Consider the following 10,338-nt stretch of genomic DNA (forward strand, 5'->3'; position numbering starts at 1 on the left):
TTTCAAAGCTGTTCAAGCTGAAACCTTACGGAAGTCTGTCAACCCCGCTTCTCTAAATGCTCCTTTTTGTTATTAGAAACCTCTCACCCCACCCCTGAAACTCTAAAAACGAAGGGGTTCTCCCACCCCTGAAACTCTAAAAACTTAGGGGTCCCCATGCTTCAAATGCTGTTTTCTGTGGCATGGACTTCTGTAGTGTGGATACATTCTGACATGCCTCAGGTGGGGCAGCATTTGAATTGCGAAATGAAATGTATGTTAATTTGTTATTAACTGAATAATTGCAAAGATCTCGCATTGCACATTTACACATTTTAAAAGGACTTCGCCAGCTGGTTTTATCGTGCATTTTCGAGGATGTAACTATTTTTTTGCATGCTACTAATATAAAAGGCAAGATAACCTTACATTATTAACCTTACATTTATTGATAATAATACAAATGTCAGATAGCTTCAAATTAAATTAAGTCTTGCGTGAAACTAACTGGCGAGCCTAAACTCCCCGTATACTTTAGTATCACTTCCAAAATTGTTCATCAAATTGCAATGAGATATGAAAGCAACCCGGTGTAGGATCGTGTAAGCCCCATATAACTTTCATTTCATGTACTGTACATTGGAATACTTCACACTGTATTTGCTTGAGATACATTGGTAACCGTTTGGTTCTGTTTCTTTCCTGTGGGGTTTTAAAAAATAAACGCTGCCCAATAACTTTTTTGCATCAATCTAAAGTGGTGGGGTGAATGATGAGTGGTGAGAGGAGTTACACACATACACATCCATCTCTTGTCTGGGGTGGAGAAGTTACAGAATGTATTAATGATCGAGGGTTGCTAAAATCAATATAACAACTTTTAGCCAGGGTCTGAAAAATGAACAGCCTCCAATTCTCCTGGATTCTGGCAATGGTGAGGCTTGTTGCTTCCTGAAAGGATCTCAGAAGACCTTTGGCAATTTTGGGGTTCATCTCAAATAGCCCCTTTCTTGGGACGTGTGGGAGTTGTGAGATGAAACTGTTGCGTCTTCATTCATTTGTAATCCTTCTCCTTGTGTTTCTTGAGATGACACCCAACATGGAGCTGGCTTCCCGGGGTTGAGATATAACCACCGACTACAAAGGTCAAATTCAGACTGTCTCCAGAGTTGCAAATCTTACAATAAGACACTGTAACATTCTTACATAGGTGATATGATGTTCTTACTATTTTTTTTATTTTATTTTTAAAGCTCCCAGGTTTCTTCGCACTAATGATGGGAGGATCACTGTTAATGGAAAATGATAAGGGGGAGCCGGAATCACAAGTGGAAACTAATATACCTCCTGGGAAAGTACTTGCTCAGGATACATGGCATCACCAGGTCTTTTACTTAGGAAGCCAAGGAGTTTTATTCCTAAATGAGTTAAAGAGCCATTTACCTCTGTCGTGTTCTATTCATCAAGCCACAAGTCGAGGGTTCCTAACGCGAAACTATTTGTTTGCTTACACAACCAGCTGGGCGCAATTTCACGTCTGAGATATCTATCTGAAAGCCCATCTCATTTATTATCCCTAGTTGTCAGGGAATCCATTTTCCAACTTCCCCTTCTTTCTTTCTCCCCTTCACTATGTTACAGAAGCGAGCCTCAAGAGCTCTTGAAATATATCAGTGCCCCCTTTTAATAAATCTATTTCTCACAATTATCTGCAAACCCACCTCTCATCCTCCCCCAGGGTGGTTTCTTACTTTTGACTGTATGGTGGGGATGAAGATACTGTACCCATACAGCATAAGTGAGGCCATCAAATAAGTCTCAAGTGCACAACTAAAGTGAGCGTGAAACATTTTATATGTTTGGGACTGTGTCTGATTCAAGTTTGTCCTATTTGTGTGTTCAATTGTTAATGTAACAGTTGTGTATCAGAATAATTGGCAAACAGAATTATTTCTTCCTTGATTTCTATAAACAATAAAATAATGTCACTATCTATGCAAACATTTTCCCAGGAGACTGATAAATCAAGCTATGTATATTTGTAGTATATATATTTTTCCCCCCACTGTTTTGTGCTAATATTGATATGATAGGAGTGTTTCAAAGCAGTCTCACCAAGCTGACAAGAGAATCACTGTTAGTAATCTCAATGATGGCTGTATAATAGTGTATATACATCTCCTTGTCTGCAGAAGCCTCCATCAAGCTTAAAGCAATGGATCAAACCCCAAACTGCGGCGTATAAAATATCATCAGCTGTAAAGGGGGATGGTGGCTCTTTAAGGCAGAGCAGGCTGCTTGCTCTGAGCAATCCTTTGTGTTGATATAGGAAGACGTTTGCTGTATATAACGTTTAAGACTGATAATATCACTGCTCGGTCAGATAAATAAAGCACTGGCAAAACTGTGGGGTCAGTTATTGATCCCCGGGCTTTCAAAGGAGGAGGGAATGGGATGTGAGTGAGGGACAGAGCCAGTGAGAGCAAGTGAAAGATCCTGAAGGTGGGGGAGGGGAGAGAAAGAAGAGGAAAGGGAGAGAGCAAAAGAGAGAGAGAGCTAGAGAGAGACATGCAGTCTTCTTCCAGCTCTGCAAAGACTCATTAGCATTCCCTGCCCATGTACCTACACTGACAACTAACAGAGATATCCAGCTCACCACTAGGCCTCCTCTTCTTTTGTCTTCAGATCTCTAAGAGCTGCAGATTTATATGTGAGAGCTAGAAAGTGAACTCCAATTTGGCTCAAGGATAGGCAGCATGTTGAAGACATTAAAATACATTTGTTTTTACATATTTGCCAAGGGATCCAGACTCAAATAATACAATTGTGGATGTGTAAAGAGGCAAGTACACCCTTCATGTACCAGATATCTAGTGTTTTATGTTTGTGGGACATTATTTCAACATGACATGCCTGCCCATTGCTCATCTGTTTTACAACAATCTTCTCACACTATGTAGCATTTCTGAAACGTTTTGATAATTAAATAAATAAACAACACCTTCAAATCCTCTGGTCAGACGGTTTTAAATAAAGATAATGTTTACATTGATATAAATCATGGGTTTCTTTTTGTATTGTTGGTCCGTATGTTCAAACATTTTATTTCCATTGCAGCTGTAAGTTCTAAGTCACCTAGTGCTTATTATCTTTCCTTTCTCAGTGTATATAGAAATCATTGCATTTAGCAGGGTATTCCACTCAAATTAGCTCATGTTGACAGATGTTTGTCACTTAGTAACTTCTTTCCAAGTTTTTTTCCCTGCCTCTAAGCCCTCTCCCCTAGCTTGCTTTGTTGTTTTAAAATATGCATGTCTCTCAGGAATGCCAGTCACGAGTCCAAACTTTGTGTCCAACCTCCCACATGAAATGATCCTTTTATAGGGAACCCGATATGTCTCAATCTGCACTACACTGAAAGCCTCTGGGCATGGGCACTGGTCCTTGCTCAAAAATAACTCAGCAGAAACGAGTTTCCACCTAAAACCCCTACGAGTGTCTCCCAGGGAAGAAATATAGCTCAGATAATTAAAGAAGGCAGCGGCCAGAGTGAGAAGCCTGCAGAAGAAAAGTAAGATTTTTATTATTTTTTTTTTACATATATATATATATATATATAGTTTGGCTTAAGCCGTCTATAATACAAGATTTAACCCAAGCAGGCGTTTCTACCACTTCAGTATTACTTGTGTACATGTAAAAGAAAGATTTTACGAAAAAGCATTCACCAATAAAACAAATGCCACAAAATGACAGAATTACGAAAATAAATCATTTATCGAGCTCAGCATTCCTAATATATTCTATTTTAATAAACATATCAAGACTGCAATATTACATTGCATTAAATGGATTTGTTAGATGTGTATAATAATATAATAATAACAACACACATTGTGTGTGTGTGTGTGTGTGTGTGTGTGTGTGTGTGTGTGTGTGTGTGTGTGTGTGTGTGTGTGTGTGTGTGTGTGTGTGTGTGTGTGTGTGTGTGTGTGTGTGTGTGTGTGTGTGTGTGTGTGTATATATATCTCCTAACAGCTATTTTATATTTATTGAGACTACTACTTGTGGTTTAGTTTTTTTTTAAAATTAATTTCATAAGCTTAAATGTAGTCTGACATAATGACCTAGCCTCAGAAACGTTATAAATAGCCCATCAGAGACTGCCCCTTAGCAGCGTTATTCAAACTGTAGTGAAAGGGCGACACTTTATAACTGATGAGAAACAGATGAGATATGCTTTCAATAACATTAACTCTCTTCCAGTCTGAAGTGACGTCAGCGATTTATTAACCTATCCCATTCAATGTGACATAGTAGGTGGAGGATATAAAGTTCATAGCTTTTTACCAAACTTGTCTGTTGAGCATGGGGAAGTATGGTGTCAAAGCCATTGAGTTTGTCACCTACACCGTGTCCCTCTCCCCAACTAAATGCACATAGTCTAACACATGGAAAGCTTGCAGGGCCTGTGCATTTCTACAAGCTGAGAATGCATTAGCTTTCAGCAATATTTACAGCCCCACTTCTAATACACACCAGATGGTTTGCGACTGTGTCACCACAGCCAGCTAGCTCCTAGGTTTTACTCAGCAGCATTTTGTTGCAATTACACACCATGCTGAGACCAATTTTATTGGTGACCTATTTTTCATATTTGCAGAATTTTATGTTTAAAAACCTCCTCTGTGGCCTCTCTGCAAAGGGTAAAACGTCAAATTGAAGGCATGATCTGTCAAGGCTTATTCCAGATAGATACCACGTAGTGCATTAAATATAAATACATGCATTCCTGGAAAGGTCAGTTGTGACCGCTCGGGTCCTGACTTAAAATAATTCACTCAAAATTACGATTACTTTGAAGTTAGTTTTGAAACAAGTGGAGTTTAACCAGAATGTCCTGGGCAACTTTGACTATAAAATAGAACATTCCTTAAATGTTCATATATACACAATAAATAACATTAGTGACTTTACAAAATCCCCCATCAAACATTTGCTTAATGCTGTATTATAGGCTAATAATTTATGCCTGCAGACATATCCATTGTATTGAATAACACATAATAGCACAACATTTCGCAATGTATAAACTACCACAGCGCCTAGCAGATAAAGCTAGAATTAAATTAACGCTACATCTCAGATATTATTTTCAAGCAACATTGAAATGATGCTATTATTGTTTGAGAAGAGAAATTGCCTGCAGAGAGCAGAAGATTTGGCACACCACAATATAATTATAATTTACCATTTAAAGGTGTGTTATTTTTGTACCCAATTGCTTTTTTTCTATTTGAAAGAATCTTCAGATGTGTCTGCTATGGTAAGATCCCAGATGTTTACTTTATTGATATAATATACTATGGTTTTTACAGAGAATACTAAGCTTCAACCAAGAGTCATCTAGAAAATAATAGAGGCGTGCTGGCTTCTCTCCAATGTTACACATGTACATGGTCATAAAAGATACGTGAAAAAAAATTAACATCTGCTTTCCTAAAGCAAAATGTGCCAAGTAGCATTTTATGAATGCTATCCTCGTTCTAAAAAGAAATATGTAGATATAAACTGGCATCCATATGTATAGCATATTTGTAATGGGTTTAGGATTTAAAGGTAGCTATTCATTGCATAAGCTATTTAGAACTGTCGTTTTAAAAGCTACTTAACCTCAGACATACTTGAATCTTATGGAGGGATTAAACGATATTATAAATTTGCAGTAATTTAATTGCATATCAAGGCTGAATTGAATCTGCATGTGTACTCGTGTTGTGGATACATTTTCTTTGAGTTATTTTCTATCTGGATGTAGGATATTAATGCACACAGTTTCTGTCTATTTGCTTTAAACATACAGGTTATTACTATTATAGCGCTATGCAAACACAATAATACTATTCCCCAATTATGACTGACCTTTTTTTTTGGTGGGGCGGGCTGAAGCGAAGAGTGTGAGAGATGGGAACTTTATTCATTAGTAGTTCTTTAATGTTAGTGCAGCCAATAACATTTTTTTTTCTTTTTTTTTACATACGTTGCTCGAATGTTTTGCAGATGTTCCACTTAGACCTGAACTGACCCCAAATTTCCTCCTAAATAATTCTTCTCCACTCTCCCACCAGGGCCCTACACCCTATGAAGCCATATTGAAGGCTTATAGGCAAAACACACAAGGTACAATGTAGACTTTACAACAGCGTGAGGCGTGCACAATGTGAACAGGCACACAGCATCTCTTTATCAAGCCTGCGTGTCCTTATGTATGGGCTGCATGAGGTGTATCTCTGTTTGGATCATTATGTGTTTAATGTTTAATCAGGAGGAGTGAGGTAGCTGGGAGTAGACAACAGTCGATGAAAACATTCTTCTCAGGCTGGATAAATCAAACACTCCAGGGAGGACATTACTTGCTGTTAGATTCTCCTTTGTGGCCTTCATACCAATGACCTTGACAATAGAAGTATCCACATATCTTGTAAAATAAAAAGCCAGGTCTCTGATCTTTACTTGAAAAACAGTCGGACAGAGAGGGTATGTGCGTGTGTATTTCTCTGTGTGTGTATGTGTGCCTCTGTCAGTGTGTGAGCAGTGGTTGTTGGGCTTCCTTGTGGGTGTATTGACAGAAGGTTAAAGAAATGGCCCCTTTTCTGAGTGACAGGACCCCTTCTCAAAGGCCACACTGAAGAAGAAAAAAAAAACGCTGCTAATATGAATAGGAGAATTTTCAAGCATCCCCAAGCTCCCACGATTCTCACTAGTAGTTTGTTTACTAGAAATATGACATTTCTGTTGTAGTGGGTTGGAGAATTATAGAACTATGCAGATATTTTATCTCATTCTGTTTGACTTCTTGAAACTTGGAAAAAGTTTGGATTGACACGAATGCAAAGGGCAGAAAGTGGACAAGTCCAGCAGGGACAGTCACGCTTTGAGATAGGGGGTCTTTATTTAAATGGGTGTGTTTATGGGAAAATAAAGGCAATATCTTACAAAGCTTTCACTGTGCTCTTGGTAACAAAACCTGACGCATCTTTATTCTTAGCTATAAAGAGATAGGGTCTAGATTTTCCTCATCCCTACTGACTGAATAACCAGTTTGATCGACCAAGCCTCCTGGCACACAAAGATGTATTAATACTACAGATATACATTATTTAATGTATCAGTTTAATATAACATGGACATCTTCAGATTATTATTTTTTTTTAAACACGTGTTTTATTTCTACGATTGCTGCTTTTGCAAATAAGTTTATAACACCTCTACATTTTTACCAGATAAACTGGAAACCTGTGAAAGCAAGAAATCTGTATCTGTGCTATACGGCCACTTTAATCACAGTTCTATAAAGACAAAGTGAATGACTTGAAACGAGTGGTGCTGCATCACATTGTATATTTAGGCCCCTGAGCCGGACCTGCAGATAGGTTTGATAACTGATAACTGTTCTGTAATATCTCCCTGCTTCAAGGTAAGGCATGATCTGGACAATATTTCATGTTTGGAATATTATTTCTATTATAGATAATTATCTATGTTTGAAAAGGAGTTGCAGGAGGCCATTGTCAAAACATATGCATTGGGTATCTATATCAAAAAGTTTATTTTCAATTATACCTAAATTGGTATTATTATTTTTTAGTCTACTTTAAATGTTAATGCTTCAGAAATTACCCTCACTTATTATTTCGCCCAATATCTTATGGGTGTGTTTTATTTGATGCTTGCTCTATTTGATATTACTATATATGCTGAAGCCATTTCAAATGTAATAAACATATGCCGAAAAAAATAAAGACAATATTGATTAACTCCTCGTCCCACACTATAGTTTAAACGCGTTCCTTTGTCATCCAGGCGCTAAGTAGCAAATTAATCTCTTGATCAGAAGAAACAACCCGGGAGTGTTGTTGGCTTGTGTGTAAATTTACTTCTAAAAGCAATAAATCAATGTTACATTAAGCAGTTGGGCACCCTTCGTCTGTAAGGTGTCATGTTGAAAAGGCAGAGTGATGGTGTAATTTATTGTTTAGGGAACCTTTTTTTTTTAAAGTTATATATATATATTTAACTAGAAAATCAGATGGCAAGTATGAAACACACATGGAGATCAATCGGAGTTTGTGTGTACGCTGCTATCGTTTACTAATAATTCAGAATGTGTTTTATATCCATTCATTTCAATATATCAGTGTTTCAGCACATTTTATGTAAAAGGGCACACTGTATGTACCAAATACCATGTATGTGCAGAACATACCAATCATATAGAAAACATTTCCTAGCAATGACTTTAATAATGCGAATATTTGGAATAGCCCTATAAATAACGGTGTAACTTTCAATATGTAAGTACTTATATTCTAGAAATTCGTGTTTTCTTCAGGCTCTTTTTTATTGTATTTTTTACAGACAACGCATTCAGCAATATGATTTTTATATACGGTGTGTTTTCCTTTTTGTCGTTGCTGTTGTTTGTTGTAGTTGGTGCAAAAGCATAAGGAGCAGAGGCAAAAACCGCTCAATTAATGGTAAAATCCATTACTGCACAAAGCACGAACACCTTCCCCAAATACCAACATCACTATAGAAACATATGACTTATTACGGAGGAAACCAGGATTTGGCCGCCGTTTCAAGGGGAATAATGCGGAATATGTTTATAACCAGTAGTACAAACTAAATCGATTAACTCTACCTGCTCATTATACATTTTTTTTTATTACGGTGTGTATTGTGGATGGATTACAATTTTAGGATTTCTAAAATAATAAAATATAGTTCATGTAACCTAATCCTCGTCACAATTATGTACACGGTTTGAATGAAATGTATTGTGATCTCAGGTTTCACACCACAGTGCATACAGTAAGTGCTGTAGTCTCGAACACACGGTGCCTAATACAGGACCTGCCACCATCGTTCTGGGTCTCCTTGCCACAAGCATCTCTGCAGCCACCGCTGAGGTGAACCAGTTGGGTCATTGTGACTGTAACTTTCCGTGTGCTGTAGATTTTTTATGAGTACAGTAGTTTTAGGATGATGATGGTGGCTGGGGGAGATGGATCTGAATGGAATCAGAGGGGTGGGGACTGCATGCATTAAACACTGCTACAATAAAATGGAAAAGGCAGGAGGGAGGGGACATGCAGAAATAATTTGGAAGGAAGAGTTCATGGAAAAGTCAACTTAGAAGTCTTTCTTTCTTCCAGAAGTGTTCACATCCGTGTTCATTTTGCTGGTGACTCAGTCCACAAGGGATCAGTGATAAATCCAGGTGAGAGTACAGAGGCACACAGCAAGTTATCAGCTCCATGGCTGCTGTAGCTTTTCGTATGCTTTAATTCTGTGTTTGTCTGCTAGGTGGCGCTCTTAGTCTCAGAAGGAGCCTCTGCTTCTGAATTAAAAAAAAAAAAACATATTCTACAATTCGTCCTTATAAAAACTTTTAATTGCATTCTTTTATTCCGAAGCGAAAGAAAAGTCATGAAAAATAAAGACAAATATATACATATATTTATGCCTACATTTATATCTACATTTATATCTACACCTACATCTACACACACACACATATATATATATATATATATATATATATATATATATATATATATATATTTATGTTTATTGTAATATATATATATATATATATATATATATATATATATATATATATATATATATATATATATATATATATATATATATATATATATATATATATATATATATATATATATATATATATATATATATATTGAAATTGAGCACCTTGACTGTTGGAAGAATGTACAAATTCGAGCAAATCAATCCATTGTCAGGTAATGCAGATAAAGCGCCAGCCAGGGGGTTTAGCAAATTAATGTTACAATTGCATTTTTGCATATTAGTACAGCAGATCTGATAAAGAAAATAGCTTGTTTTGAGATCACAACTCGTAGAATATTGTAATTTCTCGTCTTGGGATGTTAGTTTCACAATCAATTGGCATTTCATTGACTGATGAGTTTATTTGATCTTGGTGGCACGTTAGGATTGCTAAACAGAATGATCATATACCTGTTTACAACAAGCATAGACCAATGAGAAGCAGGGACACTTTATATTACCCATATGAAACGTTGCCACAGTTTCTGATTGTTGGGACATGTTTAACAAAGTTCCAAAAAGCATCACTGTGGACGTTACACATTACATAGGAAGCAGTAACCACCTCTTAACATATTCGCTTTATTATTAGACTGACAATGTTAGTTTGGTTACATGTAACTTATATCAAAATGTACTATATATATATATATATATATATATATATATATATATATATATATATATATATATATATATATA

The 10,338-nt window shown here is 36.6% G+C and overlaps 1 long non-coding RNA gene across 1 annotated transcript; it reads left to right on the top strand.

Annotated features, from left to right (window-relative positions):
- Positions 1 to 3,247: 3,247 nt before the first annotated feature.
- Positions 3,248 to 9,157, top strand: LOC142490734 (uncharacterized). Its single transcript, XR_012800112.1, has 3 exons — positions 3,248 to 3,550; positions 7,263 to 7,456; positions 8,470 to 9,157. It is a non-coding gene; the product is annotated as an uncharacterized LOC142490734 (long non-coding RNA).
- Positions 9,158 to 10,338: the final 1,181 nt, after the last annotated feature.

This window comes from Ascaphus truei, chromosome 1, assembly GCF_040206685.1.
Source record: "Ascaphus truei isolate aAscTru1 chromosome 1, aAscTru1.hap1, whole genome shotgun sequence".
Classification (NCBI taxonomy): Eukaryota; Metazoa; Chordata; class Amphibia; order Anura; family Ascaphidae; genus Ascaphus; species Ascaphus truei.